General features: G+C 43.4%; 1 protein-coding gene across 1 annotated transcript in view; it reads left to right on the top strand.

The window, feature by feature from the left end:
• The first annotated feature begins 13,984 nt into the window (after positions 1 to 13,984).
• The window catches only part of DNMBP (dynamin binding protein), a 109,915-nt gene continuing 106,411 nt past the window's right edge, over positions 13,985 to 17,488 (top strand). Inside the window, exon 1 of the mRNA XM_055424892.2 lies at positions 13,985 to 14,106. The gene's annotated coding sequence lies outside the window, so the exon portion shown is untranslated. The remainder of the gene's footprint in view (positions 14,107 to 17,488) is intronic.

The following is a 17,488-nucleotide window of genomic DNA, read 5'->3' as shown; positions in this document are numbered from 1 at the left end:
AATAGGATGGTTTGGGAAGACTTCTCTGAAAAGGTGACTTTTGGGCTGAGATATAAAGGATAAGAAAAAGGAAAAGCTTACAAAGAATAGGAATAAAAAGTATAGGCAGAAGAAATAGCAAGGCCAAGCACCCTCCAGCCAACCAGAGCCTGGGTGGTTCTAGCAACTGCATCTCCTGGGTCTAAGGTGTGTGTGTGTGTGTGTGTGTGTGTGTGTGTGTGTGTGTGTGATCTAACATACTAGAAGCTTAACCTCACACAGGTCTACAACTCAGCATAGTATCCAAACCACATTGAATCTAGTCATAAGTGAGCCAGTAAAATTAACTTTTTCCATGGCCAGAGAAAATACCCCTAATAAGACCAGACATCTCAAAAACAAGGATTGAGAAAGTGGGATAGACTGGCTTGGGACAAATGTGCCATCAGGATGAGAGAAGTCAAAGTTCACGGGTGTGGAGCATCATCTTCACTATGTGCTACCATGATTTGTCTAATAACACACTCCCTTCAACACTCCATCATGCCCGTCTCCTGCCTGGCTTGTTACTTCACTTCAACACTAACTTCATTCTGGCTATTAAACCATGAGTAAACATTCCCTCTGGACAAATGCCTAAGCAAGCATCCAATCTCTCCCTCCTCCCAGAAGTTAAATTTCACTATGCCTGGCGAGCTGTGATTCATGGGGTCGCAAAGAGTCGGACACAACTGAGCGGCTGAACTGAACTGAACTGAAAGGGTTTTTCCTCTCACTTTCTCTTATTCGTCCCTTCTGTGCTTACTGTTCCTCCCCACGCCCCTTCCCCTCATGAATCTTTCCTTCTTCTACCTTCATTCTCTTAATTTCCCACTCCTTCCCTGCACCTTTGCCCTCACCCCATCAAGGGCCCTGCTGCACATGGTTTGTGGCTTCACCTGGTTCAGGAGCCAATATATTTTTTTTTTAATGTATTATCAAAGAAATTTCGCTCACTTTGCTGGGGAACAGTAAACACTTTATCTCAGACTGGCACATCTCAACCAGTAGTTTAAAGATGGGACTGTTAGTGGTTCAGATAACTAAAAGTTTATAAAAAGGGTTTCAGACACAGTTGGAACCAAGTGCCCCAGTTATTGGGTTGGACTCTTTCTCCACCTATTGATTTCATTACTTTCGGTGGTGACTTTCTTTTCACACAAATTCTCCCCATGTGGGACTAGATGATCAATAGCAGCTTCAAACTTGTATTTTGTCAGTCTCAGTTCAGTTCAGTCGCTCAGTCGTGTCCAACTCTTTGCGACATAAATCACAGCACGCCAGGCCTCCCTGTCCATCACCAATTCCCAGAGTTCACTCAAACTCATGTCTATCAAGTCGGTAATGCCATCCAGTCGTCTCATTCTCTGTCATCCCCTTCTCCTCCCGCCCCAATCCTTCCCAGCATCAGAGTCTCTTCCAGTGAGTCAACTCTTCGCATGAGGTGGCCAAAGTATTGGAGTTTCAGCTTTAGCATCAGTCCTTCCAATGAATACCCAGGATTGATCTCCTTTAGAATGGACTGGTTGGATCTCCTTGCAGTCCAACGGACTCTCAAGAGTCTTCTCCAGCACCACAGTTCAAAAGCATCAATTCTTCAGCGGTCAGCTTTCTTCACATTCCAACTCTCACATCCATACATGACCAGTGGAAAAAACATAGCCTTGACTAGATGGATCTTGATTGGCAAAGTAATGTCTCTGCTTTTTAATATACTATCTAGGTTGGTCATAACTTTCCTTCCAAGGAGTAAGCGTCTTAATTTCACGGCTGCAATCAGCATCCTCAGTGATTTTGTCAGCCTGCTGCTGCTGCTGCTAAGTCGCTTCAGTCGTGTCTGACTCTGTGCGACCCCATAGATGGAAGCCTACCAGGCTCCCCCGTCCCTGGGATTTTCCAGGCAAGAGTACTGGAGTGGGTTGCCATTGCCTTCTCCATTTGTCAGCCTAGCAACAAACTATTGATTCTTGGGCCTGGCTCTCAAGAGCACAAGTTGGGTGACATGTCTGTCCCTAAAACCATCATGATGAGTCTGGTCAGTCTGGGGTTATATGACCACTCACAGAAGGTGCAGAGTGAGGATGGGAAACTAGTGTAGAAGAGTTGGTTCCTGCTTTTTGTTTGTTTGTTTTAAAAAACACCAAATAAAAGAGAATGGATGGTTATAGACAAAAACAGCAAAAGAACATGATAATTTTATTAAACTCAAGCATCATTTTAATTTTACTGTGTCTCTTAAGTGAACTCAGTCATTCAACAAACATTTATTAGATACACCTATGTGCCAGGCACTTTGCTAGGCAATAGGATACAAATATAAATCCACTAGTCTCTGCTTTCAGTGAACTTAGCTTATGTTAGGAGAGGGAGAGGCAGACACTTTTTATAATAGTCTGTGAAGCGATTGGGCTTCCTGGGTGTCTCAGTGGTAAAGAATCTGCCTGTCATTGCAGGAGCTGCAGAAAACGTGGGTTCAATCCGTGGGTCGGGAAGATCCCCTAGAGAAGGAAATGGCTACCCACTCTAGCATTCTTGCCTGAAAAATCCCATGGACAGAGGAGCCTGGGGGACTACGGTTCAGAGGGTCGAAAAGAGTTGGACACAACTGAGCACAGCAAAGTGTTAGCTATTAAGCAAGTAAAACATTCCTAGACTGTGTTAAAGAAGCACAGTGTCACATCAAAAGAGCACAGTTCCACCAGGCCATGCAAGAGTCAGTCTTCCTCTGGAGTGTGATATATAGTTCCCGGCATATTATCAGGAAGGACTTTGAAGGTCATGACATCACTAAGCCTCATGGACACAGGAAGATAAAATTTTGCCAGGAGAAGAAAAACACGGCTGGTTCAAAGCAAAGTTCTGAAACTGTCTGAGTGGTGAGCCCACACTGCACAGTGGAAAGACTGAAACTGGCAGATGGTTTGAAACCTAACTTTGTCCTTTACAAGCTCTGCTATCTTGGTAAATCAGGTATTTTCCAAAATATGGGTAAAGAATCACGCTAGATATTCTTCAGGACAATTCAAATGATGCAGGAGACGATTTTGCTTGATGCTCCAACCAAGCAATAAATAACTTAGTGAAAAAGTTATTCTCTTAACAATTTATTTAGATCTTTCTGAATATATCAAGGAAAAAGTCTTTACTGGGTTCTAACTTTCTTGTTGTTCATTCGCTAAGTTGTGTCCGACTCTCTGACCCCATGGACTACAGCACTAGGTTTCCCTGTCCTTCACTATCTCCCAGAGCTTACTCAAACTCATGTCCAGTGAGTCATTGATGCCATCCAACCATCTCAACCTCTGTTACCCCTTCTCCTGCTGCCTTTAATCTTTCCCAGCATCAGGGTCTTTTCCGGTGAGTTGGCTCTTCCCATTAGGTGGCCAAAGTATTGCAGCTTCAGCATCAGTCCTTCCAATGAATATTCAGGGTTGCTTTTCTTTAGGATTGACTGGTTTGATCTCCTTACTGTTCAAGAGACTCTCAAGAGTCTTCTCCAACACCACAATTTGAAAACATCAGTTCTTCAGCACTTAGCCTTCTTTAGGTCCAGCTGTCACATTAGTACATAACCATTGGAAAAACTACTGCTTTGACTATATGGACTTTTTTCGGCAAAGTGATGTCTCTGTTTTTCAATATGCTGTCTAGGTTTGTGGTAGCTTTTCTTCCAAGGAGCAAGAGTCTTTTATTTCATGGCTGCAGTCACCGTCCACAGTGATTTTGGAGCCAAAGAAAATAAAATCTGTCACTGTTTCCACTTTTTCCCCATCTGTTTGCCATGAAGTGATGGGACTGGATGCCATGATTTTAGTTTTTTGAATGTTGAGTTTTAAGCCAGTTTTTTTCACTCTCCTCTTTTGCCCTCATCAAGAGGCTCTTTAGTTCCTCTTAGCTTTCTATCATTAGAGTGATACCATCCACATATCTGAGGTTGTTGATATTTCTCCTAGCAATCTTGATTTTAGCTTGGGATTCTTCCAGCCTGGCATTTCACATGATGTACCCTGCATATAAGTTAAATAAGCAGGGTGACAGCCTTGACATACTCCCTTCCCAATTTGGAACCAATCCGTTGTTCCACGTCTGGTTCTAACAGTTGTTTCTTGACTTGCATACAGGTTTATCAGGAGGCAGGTAAGGTGGTCTGCTTTCTAATATTGGCTGTTTTCATTTTTTAACAAGAGGAGAATAGCCCTCAAGCTCAGAATTAGAATTTAATAACCATTTTGTTTTCAGTGTATTTGTTTTGAAGATTATCTCCTATTAATTGCAATCTATTTACTGGTTTTGCCTTTATGGGAGTGGTAGAAGTTTTTCCTTAAAAAACAAGGTGAGTAAATTTAAATAAACATATTTTAGGACGTCCCTGGTGGTCTAGTACTTAAGACTTGGTGCCACGGTAGGAGGCATGGGTTTGATCCCTAGTTGGAAAACTAGGATCCTGCATGCTGGGCAGCATGGCCAAAAAAATTAAATAAAAAATGAATAAAAATATTTAAAAATTTAGGAAGGTGGTATCCATTTAGTCAAGAATTATTGTGATGGTTTTCTGAGAGTGAATTATGTGAAGTATGGAAAGCACTAGGCCAGCTGTTTAGCCCCAGGGAGCCTCAGTTCCTCATTTACAAGCTAAAGATAACAATCACTTGCCTGGTTGTTGACATGATATGTGCTAAGAATAAACCACCAATATTATTTGGTGAAGAAAATGATGACCTTGATTTTCTTTCTTCATTAATGTAGACAGACTGGGAAAGAAAATAAAGATGGTTTGTGAATTATTTTTAAAGAATTATTGATTCTATTCAAATGGGAACCAGGTTCTATTTCTTAGTATAATATTTTTTTTCTGATTAATAAAAGAAAAAATGATATATGGGAAATTCTTAACATAAGGTCAGGTCCCAGTGAACATTTACTATAAACTTGTGTTTAGTATTTCAGCTTCCCCTTTCTTTCCTTCCCCTACCTCCTTCCAGATTCTCAACTATTTTCTTTATTTATCTCCTATGAAAATAAGAAGAGATCTGATCCATTCCGTTCCGTTCCGTCACTCAGTCGTGTCTGACTCTTTGCGACCCCGTGGACTGTAGCCTACCAGGCTTCTCCGTCCATGGGATCTGATAGTGAACTTAAATACATACATGTATACATATGTGTGTGAATGTGTTTAATTAAAAAAGTTATTTTTGGCCATGCTGGGTCTTTGTCACTTTGCTCAGACTTTCTCTATCTAGCTGCAGCAAGCTTCGTTATGGTGTGTGGGCTTCTCATTGTAGTGGCTTCTCTCATTGCAGAGCATGGGCTCTAGGCACATGGGCTTTAGTAGTTGTGGCTCCTGGGCTCTGGAGCACCGACTTAGTAGTTATGGTGCACGGGCTTGGTAGTTGTTCCAAGGCATGTGGAATCTTCCCAGACCAGGGATTGAACCTGCACTGGCAGGCAGGTTCTTATCTATTGCACCGTGAGGGAAGTAAGTCCTCACTTAAATATATTTTGATGGATACACAAGAGAATGATTATTTTCCAAAATATTGTCTGGACTAGGCATTAGTATTTGAAGGTAGATTTGTTTGTTTTCTAGTTTGATTTTTACTTCTAATTATGAAAGGATTTCCTCTTCCTCATTAAACCAATTTCAAGCTTCTGCAAGCAGATAGGAAGAGAAGGAGCCCCCCCGGAAACACTATATCAATATATAAGAGCAACTCCTAAGATAAACATGATACGGTCCTTTGTTTGAATTCAGAACTTCCTTACAGAGTCCTTCTAGAAAGAACAAAATAGGAATCGGTTTTACTTTTGCCAACTGGGGTCTATTCCTAAATGGAACTAAATGACCTCCGTTATCTTCATCTAGGAGCTGGTCTTGCCTCAGTGCAAGTCCACTAGACAGATACCCTTCCTCAAAAATCACCCTGGACTCCTCCCCAAGAGAGCCAGACTTCCCCCACCCTTCCTTCCTTCACCCAACAGGAGTCCTCTCCTTTCTGTTCCAGTGCATGCTGGCACCATTTTGACAAATAGTTATTAGTGTTTCCAAGTGCTATTTCTTCCTTCTCTGATATAAAAGGCTAAACCAGTGCCTTGTATATTCTACTACTAAATTGCGCCAGAGGGAAGTCATGGGGAACGGCTTTGATTTGCGGCCAGCCTTGGAAACTGTTAGTGATGCAGTTCATTATAACAGTGATGGACACTTAAGTGTGTCCTGATAGAGTGGGTTTAGGTTCAGACATGGGATCAAAGGATCACACACCTAAATAGTTTTGATCAATGTGGTTAGTCAAAATCTATAGGAATTGATTTTGGTTTCTTGAGGATTATCCAGGAAAAAAATTAAACTTTTCTGTTTTACTATTCTATAGGCAGATATTGTCATTATTGTTAACAGAGAGGTTCCACATACATTATCTCTTTTGATACTTTTTATTTCAGTCTCTTCAACAGAGGACATTTTATTATGTATCAATACATTGACTTAAAATGAAGTTCAAACTCCTTACCACGGCCCATCAGGCCTAGGAAACCTTCATTCTTGTTTGTTTTATAATTTCATCTTCTAGTACTTGATTTCTTTCTCACACAGGCTTCTCTTCTGTTCTGAAACTGATCAAATTGTTTTCCACTTTGGGGCTTTGCACCTTCAGTTCCTCCTGCTGGAAAGACACTTCCTCAGCTGTTTGCATAGCTGGTTCTTTCTCATCATTTTGGTCACAAGTAAAGGTTACATCTGCAGAGACTTTCCTGACCACCAACCACCATATTCAAAGAAAGTTTCCACTTCTTACTTTGGCCCTTATCAGACGAGATCCTCACCTAAACTGCAGAACACACCACAGTTCTCCATTCTCAGTTCTCTCAAGAACCAGGTATAACTTGTGCCATTCCCCCGTATAGGAGAGAGATCAATTCGTTATATACAGTGGATGCCTAGGGCATTAGGGTTCAATTCTCTATGGTCTAATTTATCACATCATCTGGTTTATTTCCCTCACAGCATTCACCATACCCTGTAATTATTTGGCTTACCATTTGTTTAATGATTTATTGTCTGTTACCTTACTCTTCATATTCTTAATGATTACCTTAATCTTCCTATTCTTATTGAGATGGGAATACCAGACCACATTACCTTGCTCCTGAGAAACCTGTATGCAGGACAAGAAGCAACAGTTAGAACTGGACATGGAACAACAGACTGGTTCAAAATTGGGAAAGGAGTATGTCAAGGCTGTATATTGTCATCCTGCTTACTTAACTTATATGTAGAGTATATCATGAGAAATGCCTGCCTGGATGAAGCACAAGGTGGAATTGAGATTGCCGGGAGAAATATCAACAACCTCAGATAAACAACCTTTCAACCACTCTAACGGCAGAAAGTGAAGAAGAATTAAAGAGCCTCTTGATGAAGGTGAAAGAGGAGAGTGAAAAACTTGGCTTAAAACTCAATATTCAAAAAACAAAGATCATGGCATCCAATCCTATCACTTCATGGCAAATAGATGGGGAAAATGTGGAAACAGTGTCAGATTTTATTTTCTTTGGCTCCACAATCACTGTGGATGGTTACTGCTGCTGCTAAGTCACTTCAGTGGTGTCTGACTCTGTGCGACCCCATAGACGGCAGCCCACCAGGCTCCCCCGTCCCTGGGATTCTCCAGGCAAGAACACTGGAGTGGGTTGCCTAGACAGTGTATTAAAAAGCAGAGACATCACTTTGCCAACAAAGGTCCTTATAGTCAAAGGTATGGTTTTACCAGTAGTCATGTACAGATGTGAGAGTTGGACTACAAAGAAGGCTGAGTGCCGAAGAATTGATTGTTTCAATCTGTGGTACTGGAGAAGACTCTTGAGAGTCCCTTGGCAGCACGGAGATCAAACCAGTTAATACTAAACAAAATCAACCCTGAATATCCATTGGAAGGATTGGTGCTGAAGCTAAAGTTCCAGTAATTTGGCCACCTAATGCGAAGAGCCGACTCATTGGAAAAGACCCTGATGCTGGGAAAGATTGAGGGCAAGAAGAGAAGGGGGCAACAGGGGTTGAGATGGTTGGATGGTATCACTGACTCAATGGACATCAGTTTGAGCAAACTCCGGGAGATAGTGAAGGATAGGGAAGCTTGGCATGTTACAGTTATGGGGTCGCAAAGAGTCGGACAGGACTTAGCAACTGAACAACAACCTTTCTCTAAAATGTGGACATGAGGGCAGGGAGTTTATTAGTTGTCTTTGTTAGGCTGAATCAAAAAATTCTAGCATAATGCCTGTTGCATTGCAAATGTTGTGTTGTAAATCTTTGTTGATGAGTTATTGTTTTGCCTTTGATGATTAGAATCTTTACAATGCCATAGGGCAGTGCTTCTTAACCTTTAGGGTACTCACTAAACTCAACGTTCAGAAAACTAAGATCATGGCATCTGCTCCCATCAGTTCAGTTCAGTTGCTCAGTCGTATCTGACTCTTTGCCACCCCATGAATCACAACACGCCAGGCTTCCCTGTCCATCACCAACTCCCGGAGTTTACCCAAACTCATGTCTATTGAGTCGGTGGTGCTATCCAACCATCTCATCCTCTGTCGTCCCCTTATCCTTCTACCCCCAATCCTTCCCAGCATTAGGGTCTTTCCCAATGAGTCAACTCTTCACATGAGGTGGCCAAACTATTGGAGTTTCAGCTTCAGCATCAGTCCTTCCAATGAATACCCAGGACTGATCTCCTTTAGGATGGACTGGTTGGATCTCCTTGCAGTCCAAGGGACTCTCAAGAGTCTTCTCCAACACCACAGTTCAAAAGCATGAATTCTTCGGTGTTCAGCTTTCTTCACCGTACAACACTCACATCCATACATGACCCCTGGAAAAACCATAGTCTTGACTAGATGGACCTTTGTTGGCAAAGTAATGTCTTTGCTTTTAAATATGCTATCTAGGTTGGTCATAACTTTCCTTCCAAGGAGTAAGTGTCTTTTAATTTCATGGCTGCAGTCACCATCTGCAGTGATTTTGGAGCCCCCCAAAATAAAGTCTGACACTGTTTCCACTGTTTCCCCATCTATTTCCCATGAAATGATGGGACCAGATGCCATGATCTTAGTTTTCTGAATGTTGAGTTTTAAGCCAACTTTTTCACTCTCCTCTTTCACTTTCATCAAGAGACTTTTTAGTTCCTCTTCACTTTCTGCCATAAGGGTGGTGTCATCTGCATATCTGAGGTTATTGATATTTCTCCCAGCAATCTTGATTCCACCTTGTGCTTCTTTCAGTCCAGCATTTTTCACAATGTACTCTGCATATAACTTAAATAATCAGGGTGACAATATACAGCCTTAATGTACTCCTTTTCCTATTTGGAACCAGTCTGTTGTACCATGTCCAGTTCTAACTGTTGCTTCCTGACCTGCATGCAGGTTTCTCAAAAGACAGGTCAAGAGACAAATAGTCTGGTATTCCCATTTGCTCCCATCACTTCATGGCAAATAGATGGGGAAACAGTGGAAACAGTGATAGATTTTATTTTGGGGAGATCCAAAATCACTGCAGTTGGTGACTGCAGCCATGAAATTAGAAAGATGCTTGCTCCTTGGAAGAAAAGTTATGACCAACCTAGACAGCATATTAAAAAGAAGAGATATTACTTTGCCAACAAGGTCCACCTACTCAAAGCTATAGTTCTTCCAGTAGTCATGTATGGATGTGAGAGTTGGACTATAAAGAAAGCTGAGCACAGAAGAATTGATGCTTTTGAACTGCGGTGTTGGAGAAGGCTCTCGTGAGTCCCTTGAATTGTAAGGAGATCCAACCAGTCCATCCTAAAGGAAATCAGTCCTGAATATTCATTGGAAGGACTGATGCTGATGCTGAAACTCCAATACTTTGGCCACCTCATGTGAAGAGCTGACTCATTTGAAAAGCCCGTGATGCTGGGAAAGATTGAAGGCGGGAGGAGAAGAGGATGACAGAGGATGAGATGGTTGGATGGCATCACCGACTCAATGGAAATGAGTTTGAGTAAACTCTGGGAGTTGGTGATGGACAGGGAGGCCTGGCGTGCTGCAGTCCATGGGGTCACAAAGAGTTGGACACAACTGAGCAACTGAACTGAACTGAACTGAACTCACTAAACCTCCATAAGTTTTAGATTCAGTTATCAGATCATTCTGAAACTGACTTAGGTAAAAGAAACAGGGTCCAGGTGAGTTGGGTGTACATTTAGACATCCAAAGTTGTTTTCTTTTTAAAATGAAGTGCTTCATTTTAATTTCATCTTGATTTCGTAGAGCATACTTAAAAAAAAACTTTATCAGAGTATAGTTGGTTTACAATGTTGTGTTGCTGCTGCTGCTGCTAAGTCACTTCAGTCGTGTCCAACTCTGTGTGATCCCATAGACAGAAGCCCACCAGGCTCCCCCTTCCCTGGGATTCTCCAGGCAAGAACACTGGAGTGGGTTGCCATTTCCTTCTCCAATGTGTGAAAGTGAAGTCGCTCAGTCGTGTCCAACCCTTAGCGACCCCACGGACTGCAGCCTACCAGGCTCCTCCATCCATGGGATTTTCTAGGCAATAGTACTGGAGTGGTTTGCCATTGCCTTCTCCGAATGTTGTGTTAGCTTCAGGTATACAGCAAAGTGAGACAGTTATACATATAGGTATGTCGACTCTTTTTCAGATTATTTTCCCATGTAGACCATTTCAGAGTATTGAGTAGCGTTCCCTGTCCTATACAGTAGGTCTTTATTAGTTATCTACTTTATGTGTGGTAGTGTCTGTATGTCAATCCCAAGCTCTCAATTTATCCTTCCCCCTTCATGTGGCATACTTGATTCTGTCCAAAAACCAGTAGAAAAGCACATTCCCAGAACTCAAACAAAATTGTGGTTAGCTGAATAGGAACAGGATCTTCAAAAATAAAGCCAGGGGATTTGTAATATTAGTAACTTATTATTGAGACAAGAAAAGTTACTGTTTTACAGGCAAATGACGCATTTGCTGTTTTGTCAAAATCCAAGATATGGATATGTTAGAAAGTTTTCTGCCCACAGTGTGCACATGCATCAAAAAGCACAGATGGAAAACCGTATGGTAGTTCTTCACACAATGAAGCATAGAATTATCATGTGACCCAGTCATTCCATTTCTGGGCAAATTCACAAAGGAACTGAGTGAAGGGATTCTAATAGATAGTTGAACACCCACGTCCACAGCACCATTGCTCATAATGACTGAAAGGTGGAAGCAAATGTTGGATGGAAAACATCCATTGACAGATGAATGTACAAACAAAATGTGGTATATACATACAAGGGAATATTATTCCACCTTAAAAAGGAAGGAAATTCTGACATATGCTATGGCATGGATGAAACTTGAGGACCTATACAAAGTGAAATAAGTCGATCACAAAAGACAAACACTGGGAATTCCCTGGCAGTCCAATGGTTAGGACTCTGGGCTTTCACTGCCAAGAGTGAAAGCCTGGTGTGGCAAAAACAAACAGAAAACTCAAAAGATAAACACTGTGTGAGTCCACTTACAACAGGTACCTGGAGTAATCAGATTAATAGAGACAGAAGGCAGAATGGTGGTAGCCAGGAGCTGAGGAGAGAGAGGTAGGAAGGGTTGGTGTTTGATGAATACAGTTTCAGTTTAGGAAGATGAAAAGTTCTAGAGATGTATGTAGGTGATGTAATGTGATTGTACTTAATGCCACAGAACCATACACTTAAAAATGTTTAAAATGATAGACTTTATGTTACATATCAATAACCTCAGATATGCAGATGACACCACCCTTAGGGCAAAAAGTGAAGAAGAACTAAAGAGCCTCTTGATGAAAGTGAAAGAGAAGAGTGAAAAAGATGGCTTAAAGCTCAACATTCAGAAAACTAAGATCATGACATCCGGTCCCATCACTTCATGGCAAATAGATGGGGAAATAGTGGAAACAGAGGCTGACTTTATTTTGGGGGGCTCCAAAATCACTGCAGATGGTGACTGCAGCCATGAAATTAAAAGACGCTTACTTCTTGGAAGGAAAGTTATGACCAACCTAGACAGCATTAAAAAGCAGAGATATTACTTTGCCAACAAAGGTCCGTCTAGGCAAGGCTATGGTTTTTCCAGTGGTCATGTATGGATGTGAGAGTTTGACTGTGAAGAAAGCTGAGTGCAGAAGAACTGATGCTTTTGAACTGTGGTGTTTGAGAAGTCTCTTGAGAGTCCTTTGGACTGCAAGGAGATCCAACCAGTCCATTCTAAAGATCAATCCTGGGTGTTCATTGGAAGGACTAATGTTGAAGCTGAAACTCCAATACTTTGGCCACCTGATGCGAAGAGCTGACTTATTTGAAAAGACCCTGATGCTAGGAAAGATTGAAGGCAGGAGGAGAAGGGGATGACAGAGGATGAGATGGTTGGATGGCATCACCGACTAGATGGACATGGGTTTGGGTGGACTCTGGGAGTTGGTGATGGACAGGTAGGTCTGGCATGATTCATGGGGTCGCAAAGAGTTGGCCACGGCTGAGTGACTGAACTGAACAGACCGATGTTACATATATTTTAACAAGCACACACAAGTAATAGAAATGAGAAACAATATCTGATGAAAATTTTGAAATACAGATCTTCCTTCACTTACAGTGGGATGTCCAGACAAACCCATGGTAGTTTGAAAATATCCTAAGTCCAACTAACATACCCAACATTAGAGCCTGACCTACCTTTAACGTGCTCAGAACACTCACATTAATCTACTCCATGGACTGTAGCCCACCAGGCTCCTCTGTCCTGGGATTTTCCAGGCAAGAATACTGGAGTGGGTTGCCATTTCCTTCTGCAGGGGATCTTCCCAACCCAGGAAATGAAGCTGGGTCTCCTGCACTGCAGGCAGATTTTTTACTGAGCCACCAGGGAAGCCTACGTTAACCTACAGTTGGGAAAAATCGTCTAATGCAAAGCCTACTTTACAATAATGTATTGGATATCTCATGTAATTATTGAATATTTTGAAAGTGAAACCCAGAATTGTTTATGAGTACAGAAGCCTATTGGTGGTTTGCCCTCCTTATCTTGTGGTTGACTGGGAGCAGGCTTACTGTCGCTCTCAGCATCAGGAGTGTCCTAGAGCAAATCGCCCACCCAGGAAAGGATTGAAATTGAAAATCCTACAGTGGTTTCTACTGAATGCCTACCGTTTTCTCATCATCGTAAAGTGGAAGAATCTTAAATCCAACAATTTTAAGTGGGGATCATCTGTACAGGTTTATCTGTTATGTGTACACAGTGATAGACTTGTTGCATCTTCTTGAGCATCTCCCAGATAGATCCCAGGGCAGAAATTCAAGCAAGAAGCCAAGCAGTGTGACTTTATGGATATTAACACACAAAGAAAATCCTGTGAGGATTCACGAACGAGTTAAAAGCGTGCTCTCAGCCCTGCCTAGTTCTTGCATTCTGTCATTCCTTACTGTCAAATTCTCGACGATATCCTGAGAGAAGTTCCTCAGGGAAAAAAACAGGCCGAAGTGAACGCCAAGCATTTGTGACGTGATAAAGGGAACTACCTCGGAGCAACATAGAGGACCGCAGCGAAGACAGGAATTGAATGGGCCTTCTCCAAATGGAACTCCCTCCCTCCCCCGCCCCAGGTTGGATGGGGAGTGTGGCGGGTGAGGATCAGCAAGGGAGGAAAGAAACTTTCGACCAGAGAGAGCTGCACGTAGAACTGAACGGACATTCGAGCTGCCCCAGCGGGGTCGGCGCCACGCGGCCGGCTGCCTCAGTTTCCCGGGGTAGAGGTTCTGCAGCGCCGCCCCCGCTGACGTCACGGGGCGGGCCGCCTGGGGGCTAGAGCGCGGGGCTGGCCCTGCGCGGGTGGGCGCGCCGGGACGGAGCGTGGCGCCCCCGGGCCGCGCGGTCCTGGCGAGGCGGAAGCCTAGGCTGGGGGCGGGGCCGCGGCGCTGAGTCACGCGGGATTGACCCGCCCGCCGCCTGCGGAGGCGGAGGTGACAGCGGGCCTGGGACGTGCGGCCGTAGCTGCCCGCCGCGCCGAGGGACCGCCGGGCAGCGGAGAGCAGGTCAGGGGCCGGGCGAGGCCGGGCTGGGCGGTTCGGTCTTCGGGGGCGGCGGGTGGAGGGGACCCGGGCCCCGAGGGACGCGCCGGGATGCTGGGCCTGCGCCGCCCCTGCCCGGCCGCGGCCGCTACCCCGGCCGGGAGCCTCCGACAGGCAGCGGGGCGCCGGGCCCTCGTCGGAGCCCTCCGGTTCAGATCGGTCGAGCCCTCGGAGGCGCTGGGGACTCGAAGAAGCCAGGTGGCCGGCATTCCGAGGGTTGCAGACGTGGGCTTTTTAAATTGTGTCAGGCAAGCCCAGGGATCTTCGCACTGCACCGCCCTGCCACTCCGGCGATGAGGCGAAATTTGTAAACTCTGGAAAAGACTCCAGCGTTATTTTACAGATGAAGAAATTCTTTCGGTTCACACAGCGTCACTTTCAGCAGGAGTAGGAGGACGTGATTTTGTGTCAGGGAGGCAGAGGAGGACGGTTTCCGAAACAAGAGTAGGACCTGTTTGGCTCGAGATGCAACTTTGCTTCTGGTGGAATTTGGTACATCTGCTTTCCTGCCGCAGGTACTGACGTCCACCAGGCATCAATTTCTCAAGGCATCTAACCTTAAAAAGGATGTCCATGCTGTCAGTTGAATAAAGGAATACTGGGGTTACAAACAGGTCAGGTCTGCTGCAAGTTAGGTGCTGTGGAAAATGGTTGGTGTATACAGTTAAATATTAAATGAAAAAAACTCCACTTTACATGCAATCTTTTTATCCGTTATTGTCTGTCTCATTTATATAGTAATGAAGGATACTCACAACTTACTCTGTAGTTAGTAATTTGTCTTTAGGTCTGTTTGACAGTAATTGTTTTATAGTAACCTCAGCTTTCTTTTCACTATCACTGGTGGTGTGGAATGTGGCAAGCCAGTGGTAGCATTAATATTTAGTGTTTGAGCATAGATTAGCTGGGCTTCCCAAGTGGCGCTAGTGGTCAGGAACCTACCTGCCCATACAGGAGACGCGGGTCGGGTCCGTAGGTCAGGAAGACCCCTGGAGGAGGGGATGGCAGCCCACTTCAGTATTCTTGCCTAGAGAATCCCATGAACAGAGGAGCTTGGAGGGTTATGGTCCATGGGGTTGCAGAGTCAAACACGGCTGAAACGACTTAGCACACATAGGTTAGCTGCACGTGTTTGTATAGCTGAAGTTACAGGCTCGATTAATTCCTTGTTGTATATTGAAGAGTGAAGTATGTGCCAGCATACAGGTGTTGTTTCTTAGAATGTTGCTGCGTTTATTACTCACCGCATAGAATTGATTCAAGGTGATGAGCAAGTTAGTTTAAACCTCAGCACCTGTTTTTCTCTAAATTATTGAATTAAAGGATCTCTAAAACTCCCATGTCTAAAGTTCCCTGATTTTACGTGTTAATTTGAAACATGTCACTCGTTGTGACGATAACGGTTTTTAGAAAACATGTTTTTTTAAAAAACTCTGCATCATGCATAGTAAATCTTCAAATTCAGTGTTATTCCCAGTGCTCCCAGTCACTTCATCATTGTTGAGTTAATGTAAGTGAAAAGAGATTTTTCAAATTATTTCTGTGTTAAATTCACTAAATTTATAGAGAATATAATGGAATGCTTTGTGTATGGTGGAGAGTTGCTGAAATCTGGCCTGGGGATGGGATCTCTGCAGTGCATAGATAACTTTTGCAATAAGTCGAGAACATTCTGCCTCGGAAATGTGATAAGGTGTCTTCTATACAGTGTTCATACTGTGTGAATTTCCAGCCGAGATGTGATAATCTTCATAGGCAATCTGTCCAAATACGTACATGTTTTTTTGTCTTGCAGCTCCAAAGTAGAGCCTTTCCCACCTCTTGTTTCTTTTCTAGCTCCTTTCTTCTTAGTGTCCCTCTTATGTGCAGAGACCCCTTCACATTCCTCTTTGATCCACATGAAAGAGGCAGTTCAGAGCCTCTTTCAAGCACTGGTTGAACCTACATCACTTTTTCTCCTCTTAAAGTACATGATAAATTGTAATTCTTGAATCATCCTTTAGGTCTCCTAAAAACTCAGAGTGAATATTCATTTTTAGAACATAGTGCAAGACTCCATGAGGCTCTGGTTCTGAAAAAGGGTTAAGGGGACTGTGTATAGATTTTTATCATCACCGACTCGATGGACATGAGTTTGAGTGAACTCTGGGAGTTGGTGATGGACAGGGAGGCCTGGCGTGCTGTGATTCAGGGGTCGCAAAGAGTTGGTCACGACTGAACAACTGAACTGAAACTGGGAGACTACAATCTAGGAAGCCTCCAGAGCCAGTGGACTTATTTCTCAGCCTCAGAAGGAAACAGTTTCAACAGGATACATAGCGAATCTTCGAATTTGTTATTCTTCTCATCTCTCCCACTCACTTTATCAGGGTTGAGCTGAAATAAGCAAAAGGTGATTTCTCATATTTCAGACACTTCAGTGATTGTTCAGATTACAGATACTTTTTAAATTTGGTGAACTTTTTTAAGTGACAAAAGCAATTAAACTAGAATGCAAATGGAGGTTTGCATACCCACTACCAGATATAAGGCTTGCATTATTTTCTAGGTTTATTAGTCTGTCATTTCTGAAGTTAGTTAATGTATTACCTACCCCACAGCAGGCTTCCCAGATGGCTCAGTGGTAAAGACTGCTTGCTAGTGCAGAAGAGGTGGGTTCCATCCCTCAGTTGGGAAGATCCCCTGGAGGAGGAAATGGCAACCCTTAAACATGAATTCAGTTAATATTAAATATGCCTTGCTTAGGAAATCATCTGAATAAACTAACCTTCAAGATTGGATAACTTAGTCTTGTTGGCCAGGAGCTAATTATAAGACGTCAGTCTCTTACCTGGAAAGGCAGAAAGGTATGAAGTAGCAGCCATAAAATCATATCACAGGTCAACCTTGTGATGAAAGAATTGGTAAACAAACCAAGGCTCAACAAATATTCATGGAGCACCAGATCTGGTCTTGGTGCTGAGGATATAGCTGTGAACAAAACAGAAAAAGCCCTGCCCTCATGCAGTAGATATTCTGATAGCATGGGGGCAGACAGGAAATAAATATGTGAATGGGTCATGGTCATATGATTGTAGGTGTTGTAAAGAAACAGAAAGTGGTGTAAGTGGGAAAGGAGAAGGAGGAGTGCACTCATGAAGTGCAGAGTGGTCTAAGAAGGCCTCTACTGAGATCACTTTGAATCTAGGTCTTGAGAGGAGTGAGGGAGTGAGCAGAAGGCAGAGGGATGACTGAGTTCCAAACCCTAATGCAGAAGCATGTTTGGCATGTGTGAGGGACAGCGAGGTCGTGGTGGTCAAGCAGTCCCCATGTGGGTGAGGGGAAAGTGCAGCAGATGAGAGGTGGT

The sequence above is a fragment of the Moschus berezovskii genome, chromosome 12 (genome assembly GCF_049115385.1).
Source record: "Moschus berezovskii isolate FMDL1 chromosome 12, NW_MosBer_1.0, whole genome shotgun sequence".
NCBI lineage: Eukaryota > Metazoa > Chordata > Mammalia > Artiodactyla > Moschidae > Moschus > Moschus berezovskii.
Note: the sequence above shows the minus strand (reverse complement) of the source record. Positions and strands in the feature narration are given on the sequence as shown.